The sequence below is a fragment of the Canis lupus genome, chromosome 6 (assembly GCF_011100685.1).
Source record: "Canis lupus familiaris isolate Mischka breed German Shepherd chromosome 6, alternate assembly UU_Cfam_GSD_1.0, whole genome shotgun sequence".
NCBI classification, from domain to species: Eukaryota; Metazoa; Chordata; class Mammalia; order Carnivora; family Canidae; genus Canis; species Canis lupus.
Window position 1 is genome coordinate 75,801,401 of NC_049227.1, and position 24,742 is coordinate 75,826,142.

The 24,742-nt window shown below is 42.1% G+C and overlaps 1 long non-coding RNA gene and 1 other non-coding gene across 2 annotated transcripts; one reads left to right on the forward strand and one right to left on the reverse strand.

Annotated features, from left to right (window-relative positions):
* Positions 1–9,104: 9,104 nt before the first annotated feature.
* On the forward strand, positions 9,105–9,210 carry LOC119872460. The gene has a single exon (XR_005361532.1). It is a non-coding gene; the product is annotated as a U6 spliceosomal RNA (small nuclear RNA).
* Positions 9,211–11,857: 2,647 nt separating this feature from the next.
* Positions 11,858–24,145, reverse strand: LOC111096538. The gene is made up of 5 exons (XR_005360480.1): positions 23,941–24,145; positions 15,546–15,602; positions 14,540–14,653; positions 13,315–13,406; positions 11,858–12,489 (listed from the first exon to the last, which is right to left on the reverse strand). It is a non-coding gene; the product is annotated as an uncharacterized LOC111096538 (long non-coding RNA).
* Positions 24,146–24,742: the final 597 nt, after the last annotated feature.

Below are 24,742 nucleotides of genomic sequence, written 5' to 3' on the forward strand. Positions count from 1 at the left end.
CTGGTCTCTGAGAGAGCATCGCACAGAGACCCAACTAGGGCCTAAATCTTAATGAAGAACCAGCTGCTGCTTTTCTTGATCCTCCGTTTGTTTCTCACTTCATTCATTTCTCTTATATTTATTTCCGTTCGTCAATTCTCTTTAGTTTTTCCAGCCCTTGCTTAAATAATTTGAGTTATTTTCAAATTGAGCTATAAATGAACTTGTACGTACTTTTCTTAGCAACTTGGAAAAGCAAAAACCTTCATTGTCATTCAATTTTAAGTACATTGTAATTTTCATTTTGATTCCCTCTTTATCTATTAGTATTACTTTTTTAATTGATAAAGCTATGTTGTTTTTCTAAATAATTTTTTAATTCTTGGCTTCTGATTCAAGGTACTGTGTTCAGAGGACACGCCCCAATCTTTACTGGAATTTCTTTTGAGAACTACTACCCGCCCAATCCTTATTATTGTTTCATTTATCATTAAAAAGAATGTGCATTTTCTATTTTGGAGTGCAGATATCAAGCTATTAATTTTATTCAAAGCCATTACATTTTTTATCTACTTGCTCTATCAATTCTTGACAAAGGCCTATTAAAAAATCTCCCAGTGTATTTGTGAATTGGTCAAATTCACTTTATAATTTTATCAGTTATACATTTTGAAACAGCATTGTGTACACAGGCATTTGTAATTTCCCTATCTTCTTACTAAATTCTTCTTTTTTTATTATGCAATAATCTTTATCTCTGTTAATGCTTTTTGCCTTGGTCTATTTTATACTATTTTGTTTTGCCACCTTTCTTTTGATTATAGTTTTCCTGATATGTATTTTAATCACTCTTTTATTTTTATATCTTTCCGTGTGGTTTAATTTCAGACTTGACTCTTGGATACATCATATAGCTAGATTTTGTGACGTTTATCCAATTTAATTATGTCTTTTATTAGTGAAAATTGATCAATATACATGTTTTATTTTTTTTTAATTTAAATTCAACTTGCCAACATATAGTATAACACCCAGTGCTCATCTCATCAAATGCCCTCCTTAGGGTCCGTCACCCAGTTACCCCAATCCCCTGCCCGCCTCCCCTTCTGCAGCCTTTTGTTTGTTTCCCAGAATTTGGAGTCTCTCTTGGTTTGTCTTCCTCTCTAATTTTTCTCCACTCAGTTCCCCCCTATCAATAGGGAGAAATCTTATCAAATCTTCATATGTACTATCACACTGGTCATAGCTTTACTATTTTCTTTTTTGTTTTCACTTTTTCTCCTTTGCCACATTCTACTGAATTGATAACTTTATCTAATAACAGTAACAGCTAAAGTTGATGAGCATTTAGTATAGGCTAGCTATTGTAAGGGCTTTATGTGGATGAGTTCCTATAACCTTCACGATAACTCCGTAGGGGAGGAGCTGTGAACATCTCCATCTTACATTGGAGGAACCTGAGCACAGACAGGCCACGTAACATGTTCCACATCATGCGGCCAATACAAGGTGAAGCTGGATTTGAAATTGGCAGCCAAGTTCCAAAAATTGCTCTCTTAACCACCATATCATACTCTTTTTATAGCACCTTTCACAATGATTTTTTTTAGACGACTTTTTGGTTTCAGGAAAAACCTACACTTACATCCACAACAATTTCCAAACTATGAATATTTTCTAATCTAACATCAGCAGGGGAAAATGAGCAAAAGTTTTCTGTAAACCTACTATAATGTTACTCTTCTATTGATTGCCTAAAACTGAGGAGAAATGGGGGAGAAAAATCAACACATGGCCTTATGATTTTTTTAAATTGCATTTTCAAATTAAATGCATTCAAAGGAAAACTCTTTTGACCTATAGAACATAGAGCAAGCGATGACCTAGCGCCTCCTCACGTAGGCCTTCAGACAGCTTCTGCTTCATGCTCATTGGCCCTTACGCTGGCATGCAAGAGGGTTAAGCAACTAAGGGTGAGGCCCCATGGAATGGCCCCGAGCAGGACATGCACTTGAAGAAGCCTCAAGTGCCAGAGCTGTGAGTGAAGAAGCTGTCCTCCATATTCCAGCCCCCACCCCTGCCATTCCAGGCATCCCAGCAGGGGCCCAGACTTTGTGGAGCTGAAACCAATCATGCTCTATTGTGCCTTGGCCAAAACTCTTGACAGAATTATGGAAACATTTGAACGATTGTTGTTTTAAGCCACTCCTTCCTCTTCTCTAATTTCCGCATCAAAATCCAACCGGTCCATAAGATCAAGGAAGAAGCCATGTCACATGCCTGTGGCAGTGGCAAGGATGTCTGACTCTGATTAGAGGGTGGGACATAACAAGGACATTTCTTCAGTATATGGAAGGATAATGGCCCCCGTGAATAACACGGGTGAGCACTAAACATACCTTATAGCCATGGTATGGAAAATGTGAGCAATTAACTATGGATCATGCAATAAATTGAGATGCAAATTGAGGGCAGAGACTTTTTTTCCTTTTTAAAATTTTTTAAAATTTCATTTAAATTCGATTAACATATAATGTATTATTGATTTCAGAGATAGAGGTCAATGATTCATCAGTCTTATATAACACCCAGTGGTCATCACATCACATGCCCTCCTTAACGCCCATCACCTGTTACCCCATCCCCCCACCCCCTCACCTCCAGGGACCCTCAGTTTGTTTCCTATGATTAAGAGTCTCTTATAGTTTGTCTCCCTCTCTGATTTTGGAGGCTTTACCTGCCAAATTCACCTAGAAAAGAATCTAGCAGGGGCACCTGACTGGGCTCAGTTGGTAGATCATGCAACTCTTGGTCTTGGGTTCATGACTTCAAGCTCCATGTTGAGTGTAGAGATTACTTAAATAAATAAATCTTTTTATAAAAGAGTCTAAGCAAATGCATAACAGACACTGTTTATTAAATAAATTATAGGATTATGGAAGCACACATTTTGCGTCTAATTTCTACAAATATTAATATGTCCTTTTTGTTGACAAGAGAGTTTCCTATATATTTTTTCTTTCTGATGACTGTCACAGGGTTGGGATGGGATAAGTCACAATGGCTTCTGGGGACTATTTGATGAAATTGTCTAAGTGAAAATGGACACAGAATAATTAATACAACCTAATTAAGTTACTGAATTTCAGGGACAAAGGAATACTTTACTTACCCAGAGGAGAAAACACATTTAATGGTTAATTTTACGTATCAAATTAACTAGGCCAGGGGTTATCCAGATATTGGTCAAATCTTATTCTAGGATTTGTCTGTGAGGGTGTTTCCGGATGAGATTAACATTCGAATCAGAAAACCCGGTAAGCAAATTGTTCTCCCTAATATGGATGGACCTTCTCCAAATCAGCTGAAGACTTGAATAGAACAAAAAGACTGAGGAAGAGGGAACTTTGCCTGCCTAACTGTTGAGCTAGGACATCAGCTTCCTCCTGCCCTTGGGCTAGAACTTGCACCAATTGATTTTCCTCAGACTTTCAGACTTAGACCGAAAATTATGTCAGTGGCTCTTTCGGTTCTCAGGCCTTTGGAGTCAAACTGGAACTACGCCACCAGCTCTCTTGGGTCTTCAGCTTACCAACTGCAGATCTTGGGCCTTCTCAGCTTCCATAATCATGTGAGCCAATTCCTTATTTTATGTATTATATAGTTTATATCTACACCTATATAAATACATAAATTAGATATAGATATCTCAGGGACACAATATCTACATGCCCTTTTTGGACAAAATCCAACCAGCCAAGAGATGAATCAAAATAAAGGTCTCCTGAAATAGGGAAGTTGTGGTGAAACAGCCAAGAACAAGACTTGTGGTCCCCAAACAGCACTAAGAAAGCCTGAAAACATGAAAATGACAACTTACCTAGAAAATCAGCAAGACAGAGGAAGGGATGAGAGTAAATTGAAAAATACATATATTCTCATTTAAATAATAGCAAAATAATAGATAACATTAAAAAAACTCATGGAACAAATGGCTCCAAAGCCTTGGTTTTTCAAAACCTTTTATTATTAACTTTTGAAGGATTCTTTACAAAGTAATATATCTTCATGAATAAACATTCACTTAAATTTAGCAATTCCATCAGTTTCATCCATTTTCCTTTAAAATTTTATTAAAAAAATTAAACAAAAAATAAAATAAATAAAATAAATAAAATTTTATGAAGTTAAATTTAAAAATTTTAATTATAAGAGTGCCTTGCTGGCTCAGTCAGTAGAGCATGATGCTCTTGATCCCAGGATAGTGAGTCCAAGCCCAACATAGGGCATAGAGCTTCCTCAAAAATAAATAAATAAGTAAAATTTTAAAAATAATAATAATAAATTAAAATTTTAACATAATAGAGAATGGATGAGATCTATTTTTTTTTTAAGATTTTATTTATTTATTCATGAGAGACACAGAGTGAGGCAGAGACACAGGCAGAAGAAGAAGCAGGCTCCCTGCAGGGAGCCCAATGCAGACCTTAATCCCAGGACTCGGGGTCATGCCCTGGGCCGAAGGCAGACGCTCAACCACTGTGCCACTCAGGTGCCCCCTATTATTATTGTTTTTAGAGAGAAATAGGAAGGGAGGGACAGAAAGAGAGAGAGAGAGAGAAACTTAAGCAGATTCCACATCCAGTATGGAGCCTGATGCAGGGCTCAGTCTCCCAACCCTGAGATCATGACCTGAGCCAAATCCAAGAATTGTATGCTTAACCGACTGAGCCACCCAGGCTCTCTGGATGTAAGCTATTATTAATCAATTATTTCTCCTTTAACTTCTCTACCCAAATATACATAGAAAACATGTTAAAAAGCTTTTTTTGCTTTCCCAGAGAAAGTGTCCCCTACAAACATTATGAACATTATATCCCAATATGTTTTCCACATCGATAAAACAACAAATATTCCCAAGCATAAAAGAACCCAGGAAATATAAAAATCTTGAGAACAAACATGTATGCTTTAATTTATGCCAGTGAACTTAATTCAATAAAGAGATGAATTAAAAGTATGTATAATTAAAATTATTTTTGTTTTTAAATAGTGAGAGCCAAAACCATCTTTACCCCTTTATTGTCTACCTTTCTAGGACTTTATTATCCCACGCTCATCATCAATATAACTTTAGCATTCCAAAAAACTCTTACACAGTAAAATAAAAGTCGCAAGTAACTCTTTTGTTCTTTCCAATTTCATGAAAGATCCATTAATTTTTCATTTAAAGAAACATAAGTGACAGTTTACATCCCCAGGCTCAACCCATCACCTCAAAATCCACCAATTTTTAAATATTACAACGGGAGCTTGGTTAAGGGAGAAAGAGCGTGGCCGTGTGATTTGTGGAAGATTATCTTACTACCACCTATTCTGTCCAGAAGGTCTCAGCTGTTGTAATTAAAGAGTCATACCTCCCATAATAAATGGTAATGTTGGAAAGGGTAATTGTAATGTGATAGTTGAACCTTTAGTTCAGTGGCTTTCTAATTCGGTGTGAGAATTTACCAAAGCGCAGAGCTTGTTAAACACACCAGTTCCAAAGCCTTCTTCCAGAGAGTCTGATAGGACCCAGGAGAATGCATTTCTCTCAAGCACTCCAGATGGTTCTGAGGCAGGAAGTCCATGATCCACACTTCTGACAAATGCTCCTAGAGACAGAAGGTGAAGGTGTTACACAGGCTTTTCTCCCCTCAACCTCCCAAGAAGGAATGCAACAGCTACCTTTAAAACTCTATTTTTAAGGAAGTTAAACCCACCTCAGACCTTTGTTAGGGAATCTTAGTCTTTGTCGTCTTGTTTGCCTCCAGCTTTTATGTACTTTTTTCCTCCTCATCACTATCCTGATCTTCTGAGATATGCTTGAATTTTCTTGCTTGTACTCACTTCTTGCCTAGATTATTTACCTTGTATTTTCTTATTTAGTTGCAATTTTTGTTAAATTCTATCTTCAGGTTGCTGTAGACTTACTAGTAAATTACTTCTATCCTATAGGTCAACACTTAGTCAGGGGTGCGGTACCTGACTCCTTTGGAGCCGTATCACGACTGCCATTCCTTTTGTTGTTCAACTGTTTGTTTTAAGTCTGTTTGCTGGATAGTAATCTCTATAAGAACAGAGAGTTTGTCTCATACCCAGACATTTTTAAACCAAAATGTATCCATGATACTTGTTAAAGAACAGAAAGGTAGAATGTACTCAACAGAACTACCATGATGGTGCTAGAAGCCACAGCAATGGAGTTTTGAACTGAGGGAATGTGATTGGACTCAACTCTCAATACGAGGAAAATGGGAATTTATAGCAAAGGAGTGGGGTGCGGGATGGAAGGGAGTCAGTAAAAGGGAAATAGCAAGGATAAGGGCTATTCTGGCTAAACTGACCTAACAGGATGCTTGCTGAGTGTAGATCACAGTGCTCAGACATGACCTGAGGGATGATGGAGGATATGGGACCCCATCAGGATATCAGGAATGGGGGATTCTGGTTAAACTGATACATCAGTGTTCTTGTAACACTGGGCAATGCAGAGATCAACACAGAAAAAAAAGGAAAAAAGTCAAGGCCTAGTTAAAAAAGATCTCAAAAGAACCCAGTAAGAATTTGATCAATGGAAGAATTTCTGGGAAAAAAAAAAAAAAAAACAGGGCGGGGCAAGAATCTTCATCAATACATCTCCAGATCCTAACAGAATGCTTCCACATGACAAATCATCAGTAAATATTTGCTAAATTAGTTAGCATAAAAATGAAAAATGTTGGTCAAATTCATTGATTTCTATGTTAGTGGAACCAATGGTAAGATAGGCTTTCTAACAGAAATTTGTCAACGAGTTATATTATTACTTAGGAACACTCCTCATTGGTGATAATAGAACAGCATAAAATATCAAATCTGAGAAGGAATCAGTGCAATGAAAAGATTAAAAGTCTTTGAATCTTGGGACACCTGAGTGGCTCAATCAGTTAAGCATCTGCCTCTTGGCTTCAGCTCAGGTCATGATCGAGCCCCATGTCGGGCTCCACGTGTATGGAGTGTGCTTCTCTCCCTCACTCTCCCTCTGCACCTCCCCTCTCTCACACACACAAGCTCTCTCTTGCACACACACTCTCTCTCTCTAAAATAAATAAATAAATAAATAAATAAATAAATAAATAAATAAATAAATAAAATCCTTTTAAAAAAGGAAACTTTTGAATTGTATAAGAACTTTTTAAGATCCTAAGTAATAAATTTATTCTCTGTGTGATCTTAAGCAAGTTATTAAACCTTTCTGGGATTTCGATTACCTGGAAATTGGTGGTTATATTAACTAGGTCACTTATTTATGGGTTAGAAGGGTTGACAAACTATGATCTATGGGCCAAATCTGTTCCTTGTGCAGTCTAGGAACAAACAGTGGTTTTCACATTTTTAAATAGTTGAATAGAAAAAGGAAGAGGAAGACAGACTCTATGTGACCCACAAAGCCCAAATATTTACTATCTGGCCCTTGGGAGAAATAATTTGCTAATCCCTGTGTGATGGTTAAATTTATATGTCAACTTGACTGAACCAAGGAATGCCCAGATCAACCTTATTTGGAGGGTATGTCTGTCAGGGTGATTCTGGATAGGTTAGCATTTGAATCGGTGGACCCAGATTGCTTTCCCCAATATGTGTGGGCTTCATCTGATCCATTGACAGGTTTCAAAAAGAACAAAATAGAATAAAAAAGCAAAGGAAAAAGAAATGTATTTCCTTGTTTCCTGCCTGCTGAGCTGAGCTATCAGTCTCCTTCTAACTTGGAAAGGAATTTGCACCATGGGCTCCCCTGGTTCTCAGGTCTTCAGATCCAGACTGGAATTATAACACCAGTTCTCCTGGGTCTCCAGCTGGTAGGTGGCAGATCTTGGGACTTGTCAGCCTCCATAATCATGTGAGCTCATTCCTGAGAAGAAATCTCTTCCTGTGTTATATATGTACACTATTGGTTCTGTTTCTGTGAAGAACCCTGACTAACATACCCTAAAATGGTAAAATGCTAACGAGCTGATATAGGCAGTTGAGGTAGGTTAATGAAGGGACTGAGTCAAAGCAAATTGTTTTTTTGTTAACAATGTCATTAATTAATATAGAGGAAAAAAACATTCAATAGGTCAATAATCACCAAGTGCCAGAAGGTGTGTTGATTTTCTCCAGCAACAAAATCTCATCTAGAAAAGCAGCTACTAGAACCGCCACCAGATTAGGCTGACAGTAACCCACTTTCATTCTCTAAGATCTGCCTGTCTTCTAAACAGACCCAAAAGGTGAGCTGAATTGGAGCTGTAGACATCGTCATTCCTGCATCTCCCAAGTCCTTGCAGGCACTAGCTTCAGCCATCGAGTAAAGGCGGGCATAGAACACCCTTCCCGGTTTGCGTGGAACTTTCTTGGTTTGGCATTCTAGGACTCCCCTTAGTCCTGGATGAGCCAGAGTGGTTCCTCATCCTAATATAAGGAGTATAATAGTGATTTGGTTGCTTCTAAGTGACCTGGAGAACTAGAGGAAAGAAAATTATAAACTCAGAGTTTTAAGTCAACCACCCAAAGTCTGGGTCAGGACCTGAAACTCTAGAATGGACTGTCCTGAAAGGAACCTTTGCCTTACACGGGGATTAGATTATAAGTGTCTACTGATACCAATTTAAGTAACTGTTTTGCCACTGCATGCCGTGAAAAACAAGTGCACTTTTTACCAATGGAAACAAGGTCATTGCTGCCTTTAATCACATCCAAGAACCAATTCCAGAAAATCCAGAGCCAGTTCAGGATACCAATCCTTAAGGTTATGTTCTTCTGGAACCATGTCAATATCAACTTCTACAGTAGGTTCAATCAGAGAAAAAGAACTGGCCTAAGTGATACAGAAGAAGGACTTTATTATGAGATTAGGCCTTTCAGTACCCTGGGGGCTGGTAGTGCCGCACGTTGTATTTGAAAGGAGAAAACAAAATTTTACTACTCAAAGAGTAAATTCAGGTTAAACTCAGCCAATTTAGAACTTCTCATTTTCTGCTTCTCTCAAAGAAATGGCATATAAGTTCCCAAAGAAGGGTCATCCAAAGAAGCCAGGAGGTGGAGTTGCGGGGAGGGGGATTGCGCTCTTTGGTAACACATATACCAAAATTGGAACCATACAGAGAAGATTAGCATGGCTCCTGCAGAAGAACGACATTGCAAATTCATGAAGTGTTCTATATTTTTGCCTGTGATTTGCCCTGGGTCTGTTTTCCAATAAAAGAGGGAAGAAGAAGGAGAAGAAGAAGAAGAAGAAGAAGAAAGAAGAAGAAGGAGGAGGAGGAGGAGGAGGAGGAGGAGGAGGGGAGGAGGGAGGAGGAGGAGAAGGAGGAGGAGGAGGAGGAGGAGGAGGAGGAGGAGGAGTGGGAGGTGGGAGGAAGCCTTGTCCCCCTAGTCTCCGGGGCCCTACGCTCTGCTGCCATCTAGTGAGATTCCACCCGCCCGCAAGGCTCTGTGTCCTCCACCCACCTTGGCATTCCTCAGGGCAGCCAGGTTCCCACCTGGTCCTTGGTCTGAGGGTCCACGCCTCTTTCATCTGGGGTGTCCCTCATCAGGAATAGAAAACTTTCTCAGGTCTTCCAAGCTTCAGGCTCTCTCTCTCCCCCCCCCCCCCCACCATTTTCTCTCAACAGCTGTGTCTCCTTAAGGATATGGGGGAAACCAGCACCTCACCCCAGCCCAGCGCCACCGACTTCCATGGAACCTTCTGACCTCTCACTGTACTTTGGGGCCCTCCTGCCACAGAGGCACGGGGACCCCATGACACAGCGAGGTGGCCTTCCCGTGCGGTTTCAGATGGGAAATGAGGAAACAGGTGCTCCTACTTCCCGGGGGGCCGCCCTCTCCCCTCACTGAGCCCTTGCAGGCTCTCCTCGCCCTTTGCCGGCCAGCGCCAGCCTTACCTCCTCCACTCTTCTCCCAGTTCGGGCCCACGGAAGGTTCCTCCTTCCTGTTTTGCTTGACTTTATTTTTGTTTGCTGGTGCCGGATTTATGTGTTACGACTTTACTAAAATAGTCTAAATATTCCGTGCACACTCAAAATGCTGCATTTTGTCCAAACGTGTATAACCAAGAGAAAGCTGAGCTGCCTGTCTGCTGGTGAGGGCCTTGGGGCCCTGCAGGCGCCCGGCCTCCACCTGCGGCCTCCACCTGCGGCCTCCACCTACAGCCTCCACCTGCAGCAGGGATGTCGACGTCCTGCTCAGCAGCAAGAAACAGGCTGGACCAGATCCAGAGCATGGAAAACAAAATAAAACAGGGCAGTTGAGAAATGCAAGTGTTCCTGATAAAATAAGAATGGAAATTAATGGTACAAAGTTGGAAATTTATGCTTCCTACTCGAAGCTTCTCAACAGTCAGAGAAATCAAAAAACTAATAAACCCTATCTCTTCTGGTTGGAGCCCACTTAATTTGCAACTGCAAAATCCAGTCTGTAGCTTATGAAAGCAATTCTTCTCCTTCAACAGCTATTGATGAGAAGATGCAGATTTTCAGCACAGGCCCCTCGCAGTGATGAATGGATATCATTTCCTTTTGGACTAAGTTCCTGGAACTTTGGTCACAAGTAACAGCTTCAGAAACCTTGGAGATAAGCAATAGCCCAAGTGAAAGTACCTACGAACAAGATTTAAATACATATGAGGGTGACCTCTCGAAGCAGCACAGAAAAGCCCCTGTGCCCACTTCCCCCCACCCACCCCATTCTCTGAAAAAATAGAAGTGTGCAATGTAAAAATGTAAGGAAAACATGAATTTGCTCAATTTGGCTTTCCTGAGATAGTGTAAATATTACATTTGAAACTGTTTTAACAGGAAGCAGATTTTAGTTGCTGGAAACAAAACGTGAAATGTTTCTAAAGAAATGAGGAATAAATTCTTCTGCTGGTGTGTAACGGAAGATCCTAAGAGCCTGTGAACTGCACCACCATGTTATCTTCCCTATTTGTCTGGTGACCATTCTTTTTTTTTTTTTTAAGATTTTATTTATTTATTCATGAGATACACACACAGAGAGAGAGAGAGAGAGAGGCAGAGACACAGGCAGAGGGAGAAGCAGGCTCCATGTGGGGAGCCCGACGTGGGACTGGATCCCAGGTCTCCAGGATAGCGCCCCGGGCCAAAGGTGGCTCTAAACCTCTGGGCCACCCGGGCTGCCCTCTGGTGACCTTTCCAACAGGACCGTCTCCCCATCGCCACACCCTGCTCCCCCACCCGGCCCGAACCTCAACATGCCTTCTGTTGGGTCCTCCTTCGGCTCAGGGCCTGGGAAGACCAGCAAGATGCTGGGGAAGTGTGCTGCACCAACTTTATTCTTATTTTGTTGTGTTTGTTTGTTTAAGATTTATTTATTTATTTATTTATTTATTTATTTATTTAAGAGAGAGAGCGTGAGAGTGCACGAGTGGGGTTGGGGCAGACGGAGAGGGAGCATCCCCTGCAGACTCCCCACTGAGTGCAGAGCTCTACACGGGGCTGGAGCCCCTGACCCATGAGACCATGACCTGAGCCAAAACCAAGAATCCAACACTTAACCTGCTGAGCCATCCAGGTGCCCCTGTTCTTATTTCTGGTAACATCGGAATAACAAGCAAAATTTCTAATTTTTGCCTTCAAAGCAAACATTTCTGCCTTATCTGAGTCTGATTTTTATTTGTAAGGTTTTGTGAGAACTTGATCGGTAAAGTCGTCATTTAGTTCAACAGGAAATGTAATATCCTGCAGGCTTGTTCAACCTTGATTCCTCGTATTTCTGTACTAATTCACTTACCTATCTAGAGATTGGAGAGTATCTCTAGAGCAGGAAAACCGGAACTTTGAAACTCAGTTGGGATCTAGGTTTCCTACTGTGGCTGCCTTTTCTTCTGGTCGAGCTCATTTTTTTTATTTTTTTTAGGATTAGTCTGTTTGGGTTGCTATCACAAAATACCATAGATTAGGCGGATTATATACAACAAATATTTATTTCCTACAGTTCTAGAAGCTTCAAAGTGCAAGATCCGGGAGCCAACACACTTGGATTCTGGTGGGAGCCCTCTTCGGGATCGCAGAGGCCGATGGCTCACTATGTTCCCCGGGTGAATGAGCGAGCAAGCCCTCTGGAGTTTCTTTAATAAGAGCGTGAATCTGCCTTGATGATTCCCATCGTGATCTGATCAAAGGCTCCAGCCCCCAATACCAGCAATTTAGGGGTCAAGATTTTAACATGTGAAAGTTGAGAGGACTCACACACTCCGGCCACAGCGAGACCCGGGCCGGTTCATTCGCTGGGCCTTTCGGCCTCTGCTCCTGGAAGGTCGGCACAACCACGGGGCGTGGTTTCCCTTGCCGAAGCACAGGTTGGGTTTAGGCTGCGTACTTTGTTTCCAGGTAGAAACTCTTCGTGGATATCAGTTTCCAGACGAGCACATTTCGCGGGAAGGTGTTGCAGCGCTCGGGGTCTTCTCACTGCTGAGGGAAAGGCCCGCTGGAAGGAATGCAAGAGACTGTGTCAAGTGGTTCTGGAAAACATACCAAACCTGGAAGACTCTGCGTCACTGCACACGTTAGGTTTTCTTTATTGTCTTGCAGGTTCAGCAGCTTCTCAGAAATCTGAAGGAATGTCGTCCGCTGTCAGGATCCGGGCGTTTAGGCCCCAGGCCTCCTGTGACAGGCAGCCCAGCGGCTGTGCTCACGCTGCCCTTGTGCCAGGGGGAGATTTTAAACCTCTCCTTGCCACGTTGATCCAGCTCAGTAGTCTCCCAAATCATAATTTAGACCCATGAGAGGTGCTTTCTCACTTAAAAGCCACGATAATGATATAAATGTGTTGGCGTCTAACCTGTGTTCTATACTCTGGGGCAAAGGAATTCTCGAAGGCCCCGGGCCTAGGAACACCAAGGGAAGGACCATGGCATAGAAAGCAGTGGGTGTGGGCGAGAGGGGCATACGGGGTCACGCTGACCATATCACTCTGCCACAGGATCTGTGGTCCAGGCTGTCCGTCTGTCCACAAGGAAGCCCATGTTCTGACGCCACCTGTCAAGAATTCCAGGCTCATTCCCTGTCCTGCCTAATCCTTCCCCTCACGCACGTGTGCCCCTTGCCCCTACAGTACATCGTCTGTGCCTCCTCATGCTCCATGACCAGGAGGTTTGGTTTTTTTCTTCTCCACTAGAACCTTTCGGTGTAACACCCCCTCCATCTGACAGCACGTGCAGTAAGCACCCAGCTCACATCAAATGAAGGAGGAAAACAAGTGATGAACACTGCTCATCGCCTACAGGGTTGATTTTAATCGTTGAGCGCTTACCTTACCTTGTCTCTTGACAAACAGATGACTGTTCACTCCCCGCTCTGCCCCCTTCAGGCCCCACTTCCATTATGGCCACTCGACTGTGAGGTCTTTGAGGACAAGAAAAACATCATTAGCCTGTGTCCCCTGAAGCACATATCCCACTGCCTGGAACAAAATTAGTATTTTAACTGAATTCACAATATTTTCTCAGGTTGGCTTTTGCACCTTGTGTATCACTAAGTGGGCACTATTCTATCCTCCGTCACAGGCTTTAAAATGCATTTTATAATCTTCTCACTTTATCTCATAAGATTTACTGCAAATGGAAGTCACTGTGAGTGAGTCAACACTTATCATCAAGCTATTATGAAGATTTCAAAATGCTTTAAAATTGATTCAGCAGTTAAATATTTCTCCATTGCTCCTTAGAGAGGCCCTAGAAATCCTCCTCTTCTCCTTCTCTCGGTAACTTTATTTTATTTTGGTTTCTCAACATTTTTGTAGGACATTAAAACAAACCACTGAGACAAATCTATGAGGCAGTTTAAATGAATTGGAATTTGTAAGAACTTTCCTTTTTAATCTGAGTCCTCTAGGGAGTAGTAAAGGCAACATTTTGCTCTTGCAATTAAATTCATTCTGTCTTTTTCTTTAGAAGAAATAGAGGTTCCAGTATCAGGGCTCATTATTTCATCTTCCATAAGAGTTTAAACACATCTAACAAGGTAACCGGCTTTAGGAGGGAACGAGATACGAGGAAGTAGGAAATCCATGACATAAAGTATGATTTAAGGACAGAAATCTGATAGTAACACCCTTGTGGGAAAACTATTGGACTTCAGTCAGTGATGGGGTCCAGTGTTAGTTATATTAAAGACATAATTCTTGTACAAAGGCCAAAAACTATTGTGGTTTTGTTTTGTTTTGTTTTTTGTCCTCTCTGCCAATCTAGTCAATTTCCTCGCCTGGTATTTGTGTTCATTGTCAAATTATACCATGTTGTGGGTAGGCTTCCAGAACCTTCCCACTACCAACAGTGGTAATAAGATATTTGACTTGCAAGTACCCCCAAGAAATCAAATAACTTTAATTGGATACTAACAACTTTAGATTCTTAATATAAAACAGCATTTTAATGCTCTATGCAAAGAGCTAGATCATAAATTCAATGTAGACACTTTCTTTTCTAAAGTAAAAAATAGAAAAGCTCAAAAGGAAAAAAAAATTACCTTTCACTTACCATATCCTAGGGTGGGGGGATAGGTTACATGAGTGATGGGGATTAAGGAGCACACTTGTGATGGGCACCCGGTGTTGTATGGAAGTGTTGAATTGCCATAATGCACACCTGAAACTAATATTACACTGTATGTTAGCTACCTGGAATTAAAATAAAAACTTTAAAAAAATAAGTTTAAGGGGCACCTGGGTGGCTCAGTGGTTGAGCATCGGCCTTTGGCTCAGGCCATGACCGCCAGGGTCCTGGGATCAAGTCCCACATCAGGCTTCCCTGCATGGAGCCTGCTTCTCCCTCTGCCTGTGTCTCTGCCTCTCTAATGTGTGTCTCTCATGAATAAATAAATAAAATCTTTTAAAAAACTAAAAATTAAAAATGAGTTTACAAACATTTAAACAATTACCATTTCCTAAAGAAGAAAATTATCACTCTATAATAAACATGAAAGCTCTCTCTTCTTCTATGAGTAAGTCACATCTCATAATAGGAATTTGATATTCAAACAATGAGAGAAATCAGATTGTCAAATTTTTTGAAGAAGTGACAAAACAACCGCTTTGTTTTATTTATCAAAAAATCATATATTAGGGGAACCTGGGTGGCTTAGTTGGTTAAGCATCTGCCTTCGGCTCACATCATGATCCCAGGGTCCTGGGATCCAGCCCCACGTGGGACTCTCTGCTCACTGGGGAGTCCGCTTCTCTCTCTGGCCCCGCCTCTCCCGCCCATGGTCTCTCTATCTGAAATAAATAAGTAAAATCTTTTTAAAAAACCATATATTAAACTTTGCTTTGGAATGATTTCTCAAGTTAAGCAAACACAAAACTTAGAACACAAACACAGAGGAACTTTGATGAAAGGATTCCAGCAAAAGCAGAAAGACATTGGTACAAGGAATGTCTTAACTACAAGAAAAGGAAGTTGCAAGGTTTTGGGCCAAATGTTTGTGGCACCCAATGTTTGAAGCCAGTGTCAACTGTTTCTTTGTGCACCCGAGTCAACCATTTACCTCATTCCCAGAGAATCGAGTGAATCACAGCAACACAGACATCTCAGCAACATCCTACTAGGAGATAAAAGGAATAAAAGAAAGCAAATATTAAACTTATATCATTATTTTCAAAGGAAAAATGTTTAAAGCAGCTTTCTCCAGTTGGTTTTCTGTTTTATTGTTGTTTGGTTTGGGTTTCAGGAGTGGAATATGCAACCTCATGTTCGGGATCTAGTTTTCTTCAAAGGCACAGCAATGTGTGTTGTCTTCCAAATTTGCAGAGTCCTGATGGAAACATTAAGAATCTTAGGGAATATTAACTGCTTTGTACCCCCTTCAATTTTTGTTATTTCGGGCAGCCCAGGTGGCCCAGGGGTTTAGCGCCACCTTCGGCCCAGGGAGTGACTCCTGGGGTCTCGGGATCGAGTCCCATGTCAGGCTCCCTGCATGGGGCCTGCTTCTCCTTCTGCCTGTGTCTCTGCCTCTCTCTGTGTGTCTCTCATGAATAAATAAATAAAATCTTAAAAATAATTTTTTTTGTTATTTCTATTTTGGTTAATCAGAAAAAAAAAAGAACTAACATGAAATTAGAGGTAATTAGTCACAGATCATAAAATGAACGTTCCCTAAAGTGGGTCATTAATTTTTACATCAGTTACTTAAAAGGTGGCACTGAAATTAATGTCCAGCATGCAAGAGGACTCGGGATCAAGCCTGAAACAGCAACGTAGGACCCGAGAGCTCAGACGAAGGTTGCACATTCAAAATGAGTGAGAGTAAGCAACGAATGGCACATGCATGCTTCTCTTGAATTTCTGTATTATTCTAGTCATCTGTATTCCCCACATTTTCATTAAAGCTCCTGGACATAAGAACCTGAAAAATATAATTAAACTTTTTATATACATTCAATTAATATGCATTTCATAATTTTGAAATTTTGTGACCAAATAAAGACACTTATCTTGCAACAATTGTTTGGTCTACCCTTTTCTTTCTTTAAGAGCACAATACCAGTTTGCTTTAAAAAAAAAAAAAAAGCAGCATCACTAATGAAAACACCAAAAAAGAAATATTTTTGGAGAATGGCATAACAGAATAGAAATTCTCTAAAGACAGAGTCTCAATTTATCATTTTCTTCCTCTTATCCACTGGAAAAGATCCTCAATCTCCCAAGAATCAGTTTTTGTTTATCAGGCAGATAAACAAAAGAATCCACAATTTATAATGTAAGAATGATAATAAATTAGAATGCCATCATGTATATTCCCTGTGGCATTTTTTATCTAGCAGCTGTCTCCTCTGTCTCTGCTAATTCTCAAAAACAAAACTAAATCTAGATAGTCCTCTTATAAATTGTCATATATTTCTGGGAACATTGGAAAATCTTCAGCTACGCTGCAATTGTGTCACACTATATATAGTAAGAAAATTATTATATTTTTGTCAACTTCCTGGTAGCTGTTGGAATTAAGTCAGGTTTTTATGAAAAATCACCAGAAAACCTTTTCTAATTATAGCATTGCCATTTGAGTAACTGATCATAGATTCTAATCTGTTCTAGTATTCTATTAATGTTTTAAATTACTAATACCATGTTATTGAACATCAATAGAGCATATTGTAGTGCTTAGGAAAATGCCTGACACAAAGTAGATTATTCAATATTTTTTTTTTTTTAATAAATGAGGGAAAAGGGGCTCCTGGGTGGTGCAGTTGATTGAGCATCCAGCTCTTCGTTTCAGCTCAGATCGTAATCTCAGGGTCATGGGATCGACCCCGAGTCGGGCTCCACGCTCAGTGTGCATTCCACTTAAGACTCTCTCTCCTTCTCCCTCTGCCCCTTCCCCCGTGCATGCTTACAAAGTAGGACAGACAAGTACGGTAATAGTTATAAGACAACAGAAAACACAAGAGTCAGAAGATAAGGGAATATACAAGGGTTAACCAGAGAGCTCAGCAAAGGTGTCATGGAAAAGGTAGCATTTGAAACAAATAATGAAAAGAGGTAACAAGCCTTTGCCATATGACATTAGAGAAATAGGATATCCCAAGCAAAGACAACACAGTGTACTTTTTGGGTTTCTTCAAGGAGCTATGACTAACCCACTTTTACTGGAACAAATGGTCAATGTAGAAATAAAGCACAAGAGTAGCCTGAAAGTTGATGTTCAGCTTGGGGCTGGGGGGTCCACGCTTATTGTAGTAGGTAAAGGCTTAAGGTTTGTATCAGTCAGGATCTGAAGCAGACAGCACATTCCAATGGTATCAATGAGCGGAGTGGGGTGAAGAGAATATTTACAAAGGGTGTGGGCTGAGTAAGGGGCGACAAGGGGTAGGAATAACATCCTGCCACAGCAGCAGAGTCAGCACCACTGGTCCCAAAAGGCCAAGTGGAAGGAAATGTTACTGGAACCTGAAGAGAGAAGCTGTAAGAAAATGCCTCCTGACATGAAGCAAGGCCTTCCGTGGAGGTGGGCAGGCAACCTGAGTGAGCAAGGAGAGAGCCTAACTTCCTTCCCTCCAGGCTGCTGCAAGTGCCCCCTACTAGCTAAATCCAAATGCAAGCCAGAGGCAAGGAAGCCCATTGATGTGGTCCAAATAGGTCTTCCTCCCAGGGCATCCAGCAGGACAGAGAAGGGAATGGATGTGGAGAGGCAGGAGGCAGATACCTAGCACAAAGTTTGGGGGGCATAACTCTTCTTGGGAAAATTAATCCAACAGTGTGGTGTCAATCCAATAGAATCAAGATGTGCACCTTAAGAAACTTCTCTGTTGGAGAAGACTAATAAAATGAGAGATTGGGCCTCAATGACAGTGGAAAAAGAAGTGAAAATTTGTCTATGAGAAAAATTATGGTGATACATTTTGAGGCTTCCAAAGGGTTGAATGGGGGAAAGGAAAATAAGAAACCCAGGTTTTTAAATATCAGTTCCTGGGAGAATAGGCCATTTTAGAAATGAAAATTAAGTGCTGGATTTTAGAGTAAAATAGGTAGAGCTGCTGAGTCCTTCTCATGGGAATGGAGTAAATGGGAGAATGTGTGCTAAGAGCAGCACCTTAGAAGTCAGGCACAACCCAAAGCACAAGAAAATGAATCCAGATCAATTTGGGGTCTAATATCACCCATATACCCTTCCTTAAAAAAACAAAACAAAATAAAACTACTTTTAAGAAATCATGCTGCCGATCTTTTCCCAAAAAATATTATCCAAAAAGAAACACATAAATAGGCAAGTCTTAGGGAAGGACAAGTGGGAAATATCTAACATAGAATGAAAAAAAAAAAGCAAACAACTGTAGTAATTGTGGCTATAAAACAAACTGCACAGTCATAACACTCAGAAGGCTGCATAAAATAAAATCAGTAATTTGGCAATAAAACAAATAAAATTCCAAGAAAATACCAAAACAAAGAGTAGGAGGGGGAAGAGGGAAGAAGCATCACTGTCAGCAAGGTAGTGTCATAGGGCCAAACCCATAGGTGGAGAGAAAAGAATGTGTCTGGAAGAGGTATCTGTGCATGGAGGAATTGGAACATAATCAAAATGTCTTTAAAATTGGGGATGGGAAGGGGTGCCCGGGTGGTCAGTCGGTTAGGCGTCTGCCTTTGGGCCCAGGTCATGATCCCAGGGTCCTGGGATGGAGCCTTGTGTCAAGTTCCCTGTCCAGTGGGGAGTCTGCTTCTCTCTCTGCCCCTCCTCCTGCTCTCTCTCTCTCTCTCTCTCAAGTAAATAAAATAATTTTAAGATGTTTAAAATAATAATAATTAATTAAATAAATAAAATTAGAGGAGGGGAAATATGGACAGTCAATAAGTTGCTTGGAAACAGCTAATCTTTTGTAAAACGATTACCATGGGATGTGTTATCATGTATCGTTACATACCCGGCAAGTAGCAGAAATTCAAACTAACAGTTGCTTAAATAAAGTGTGGGTGGGGGGAGGTGTTACATGGTGGGTCGACAAGCACTCTGGGGACGGGCATTTCGGGAATGACAATGGCTTAACAATGTCACCAAGAGCCAGGTTGTTTCTCTTTCCACTCCCCCATCGTTATTCTGCTGGCTTTTGCTTTCACCCTTAGCCCCTCAAGACATAGCCAGATGTGCCCGCTGTACCTTATGACCTCAGGCCTGTATTCCAGGCAACAGAAAGGGGAGAGGCAAAGGGCGAAATGGCCGTAACAGTCCACACGTGCACCCAAATCTCCCCAGTGGTGGCATCTATAACTGGATTATTTTTTCATTGGTGTTTTTGTAGTTTTTGTTTTTGTTTTCTGCTTACTCTGAATTTTTCCAATGATCGTGCGCTGAATTTTGCCAGAAATATTTTATGACCTTATTTCCATTTTGCAGAAAGATTAATTGATCAAGAAAATCATAAATCTCTTCCTAAATCAGTAAGCCTCCATTGCTCTATGATTCTCAGCATTTTGAATGATCTTAAATTTTATTTTTAGCACGGACCACGTACCAGAATCCTTCTTGTGGAAAATGAGCTGCAGTGAAAACTTACTTTTATGTATCAAACCCCTGGGAGCACAAAAATTATGGGTTGTCTTAGCAAAAATGCTGAGCCTCTAAGAACTTTAGTTAATGCATCCAGAGAGGTTCTGTATTTCCAAGTATCTAATTGCAACTGTTAAAAATCTTTCCCAGCATGATCTTCCCAGAAGGGGAAGATGTGAGAACAAGAAGAGAAAAATCAACCTACAATGAACTTTTCAATACTCACCTCTATTTTCAGATTTTGCTTAAACAGTCTAGAACGTGCCCGTTTTTACCATCCAGGTGAATGTGATTTTTAAGCACCTAATAAAATCATAGAGTACCAAAAAGATTGCTAGATTTTGGAAAGCAAAGAAACGGCTGTGCTTGAGTTAGAAGTAAGCCCTCACTGTTCCCCAAACTAGAATGGTTCCTGTGATTAACGTCCGTGATATACTGAGGATTCTAATCAGATTAACGATCTCATAATGCGTGGGTTAGTCATACTAACAGTGGTGGCAGAAAAGCAGTTAAAGTCTGAAAGAAGAAAATGGTATTTAATTTAGGGTGACAGATTTTCCTTCCTTCCTGGTCTGCAAATAACGCAAGAAAGCCACTTGCTGGGTGCTGCTCCCCAGCGAGTCAATAGCCTTATTAACTACCCGGACTCCCCCCAGCAATTCCGGGGTGGGGGGCAGAGGGGGGTCCCCCCAGGCTGCTCAGCCCCCAGCATGCACTCCGCCCTCCCACGTCAAGAGGAAGAGGGTGGACCCTGGCTGTGTGTGTCCCCTTCATTCTCTTCTCCACCAGTGGGATTGTGTCTGACTCACAAAAAAGAGCAGCTTCCACGTCAGCCAAAGCTTGCAACGGTAGCTCCCTAACGTCGGTGTGAATCCGTGCTCTCCACTGAGCAGAATCACCATCTTTAACAAGTCACTTGACATGTTTGGTTCTCGGTTTCCTCACCAGTGACGTAGGTGCCATCGTGAAGATGACGAAAGAGCGGGCCTCAGCAGGGCCTTGCACACAATGACCATTTAATATGTTTTCGCTGTAGTATATATTATTTTATGTTATGTTACATGATATTGTTAAAGCCCCACCCATTTTTCGAGACTTCTACGTTCCTGTCCAGCTTTCTCGAGGAAGCCGTCACCTCCACAGGGTAGTCTAAGCAATCTGCCCATTTTTGTAAGACGTATTGTCCGTCCTGTCTTATAAGTCACCCCCCAGGTGTCTCATAACCTCTCGGGAAATCTTGATCCTAAAGGGTCTGGTGTCCTAATCCTGACCAAAGTAGGAGAAATACTGTGGTCCAACAGCCTGTGTGTTCTGGAATAATTCTGAGCCCTAGACTTCATGCAAATGAATGAGCTCCACCCAACTTGCTTGTCCACTAAGCTGATTTTCTTTTTTCCAGTTCGAATTTCCTTGCCTATAAACCCAGGTGTCCAGAGCCTCACATCTTTCCCTGAACCCACTGTCCTGAGTTTGTATCTCTCGCTATCTCCTGCCTACAATCATCTCCCCCAAAAGGGAGGAGACTATCTTTCCTGCTTCCTGCTTCCACCTCCCAATCACAGGTAAGGACTATGCTAAAACTATACTGACCACCTAAGATCAGAGCATATGTGCCAGCAATGCCTACTCAGGTTTCCTTTGGCTTCTAAACAGCCTTTGTCATAGCCCTTCCTCGCTGTGACCTCAGCAACATGACCTTGAGGAAGGCCCATCTCATGGGCCCACAAGCCCGACAGGCCAGAGCAATTGAGACTGTCCAGACCCTCAAGGAGAAGTAACCAAGTTTATACTTTGTCGCAATGAGAAGCCCCTGAGGGTTTTAAAAAGGGAAGTGACACGATGATAAAATTTGCCTTTTAGGAAAATCGGTCTGAGTGCCGTGTGAAGACATCTGGATAATATCTTTTTATTGTAAACATCAAGCCAGTTATGAAAGGAAGGAAAAACCTGAAGGACGAGAGGCCCAAAGAGGCTGAGAGTAAAAGGTCCAATGTTGGAAAGTGACGCACAGGCGGAAGGAAGCGGAAGGAAAATGCAAAGAGGGTCAATCGATAGAATTTCATGATTACTTGAGTACATCATGGGGTAAGAGAAATGAGAAAAATACGTTGCTTACGGTCAACTATCACATGAAAGCTTCCGGCCTCACCACCTTGGGACAAGCATGATCTCAAATGTTTTCATACATGGGTCAGCGCCCGGTAAATACGTGTTCAGCTTAGGGACAGAGAATCCCTAAGTCCGCCTATGTTCTCGGCAGCCAGCCTGTCTCCAAGGAATTCTCTTATCAAAACCTGGAACTTAAGCTGCAAGGCAACTGTAGCCAGTTTTTCCAGGTTTGCATGGAAAATAATGCTGACAAAAATTGCAGAAACGCCTGGAAACTAGAATATCAGTTCACTCATTGTTGGAGAGGCTATGAGCTGACCCGATCCTCCTCGGTGTTATTAATAATCATTAGACTTAATTTGGACAGGAGCTCATTAAGCTCATTAAGCTTATCCAATGTAAACCAAACTTAAATCATCGCATTTAAGATACACCAGCGGTTCTCAAACTTCCGTGGGTATCGACAACCACCTGGAGGGTTTTGTTTTCCTTTCTGATTAAAAAAGTCAGCGTTTCTGATTTAGTTGATTTAGAGGAGAGTCCGAGAAGTCACTGGGAGAACCACTGCCTTAGGACAGGGCTTCCAAAAGCTCAATTATAAAAACCAGCTACAGTAACATTAAAAATAAAGAGGCCCGGGTCCCCTGTGGTCGCCTCTGAATCAGAGGTCAGGGGGCGCGAGCAGGTATCCGTCTTTTAGAGAGTGACTCTTGTAAGCAGCCAAGCTTGCACGACGCTACCCTAATGCAGCCCATGACTTGGGTCCTGTTATTATTCTTTTTTTGCAAAAGGGAAAACCGAGACTTGGCGAGCTCTAGTCCCTGCAACGTCCGAGCCCTTCGCCCTTCCACTGGGCCTCCACCGGGCTCCGGGCTCCCGCACTGAAGGTGCCTCGTGTGGAGGTACCAGGGGCCCTGGCACCCAAGGGCCCTCATCCCGCCTACGCCAGGGTCTCTGCAGCCTGGCCCCAAGCACACGCAAGGGTCAGTGAGAGCCAGGCCCCGTAAAACAGTGCCATGCCCAGGTCAGATTTCAAACACAGGGCAGCTGACAGCAAACAGACCAAAAAAAAAAAAAAAAAAAAAAGAAGTCAGTTCAAACAACCAGTGAAATGCAGGGAAGCAGCATCAAGTCATCATTTAAATGAATTGACTAAAAAATGAAATCAAAACTCTCAACCCACTAAGTCTTAGGAAGCAGAGGAAAAACAGAGATCGGCTTGGGTGCCAGAAAATGCATTTTACCGAGTATTTTATAACTGGCTCGACATTTATAATAAAAAGATATTACCCAGATGTGAAAAGCCTTAAAAGTGCCTTACAAAGTGTTTTACTACATATTTCAGGATTCTCAGAAAATGAAATCCCGCTGTTTGCAGCAACGGCATCACATACACAAACTGTCCTTGCAGCTTCTTCCTCTGAAATGCTCCATGACTAGATTGAAGGATTCTTAAAATACATAGTATTAAAAAATAAAATAAAATAAAATAAAATAAAGTACATAGTATTTTGTATTCTTTGTAAACTTACGTGAATAGTGGCTAACCCTGATGGAGTGCTCTGTGTCTCTTTACACGTGTAGTCCTCACACCAAATATTTAAGGTAAATATTCTTATTTTCCTCACTTACACATAAGGAAACTGAGGCCCAGATAAGGACGGAGCTTCGCCGGCAGGTGGTGGAGCCAGGCGGTAGACCAGGCCGCCGGGCCGGGTGTCACACGCGCAGCCCGAGTGGGACGCTGTGCCCTGGGCATGGACTGAAGAACAGGTGCCCTGGGTTCACTTACCTTCTGCATCTGTGTGTCCGGGAATCGATATTTGCGGTAACAGAAGCATATTATGTGGATGAAACAGGGAGAATAAAGAAGGAATCATAAAGGAGGAATTCTCCAAAAGCGAAGGTGCCTAATTCAGTGATGCCCAGGCAAGGGAGGAACAGGGGTCCTCACACTTGCAGGGGTCGGAGCACCGGCCGCCGGTTGTTTTTCAAAGAGCAACTCTACAGGGACGAACAAGCTCGGCCAGATGACTCGAAAACTTTCCTGCTGCCAACTTGGCACCGAGCCTTCCGGGAGGATTGGGCCCGAGGATGAGCTGGGCCTTCTGGACACCAGTCCTGGCGCTCAGGCTGTACGGCTGGGCCCACAGGGTGGCTGTGGCTGACCCACGGCCCCCCAGAGTGGCAGTGGACTTCTGTCCTGTTGGGTTCTTTTCAAAGATTTTATTTATTTATTCATGAGAGACCCAGAGAGAGAGAGAGAGAGGCAGAGACACAGGCCGAGGGAGGAGCAGACTCCCGACATGGGGCTCAATCCCGGGCCCCCGGGGGTCACGGCCTGGGCCCAAGGCAGCTGCTCCCGGGCTGGGCCACCCGGGGTCCCAGTGAACGTGGACAGACTCAGAAGACCTGCGAAGCCTAAGCCACAAGCAGGCCCCTGTGCTCTGTCCCCCCATCCCCCTCGCCTGCCTGAGGGACCCTGACATGGTGACCGTCTCCTACACAAGGACACACCCACAGCGAGTGTCCGTGGAGGGCAGAGTCAGGCACCACGTCCCCAGGCCATGGCCGGTGTCAGATGCCACACTTGG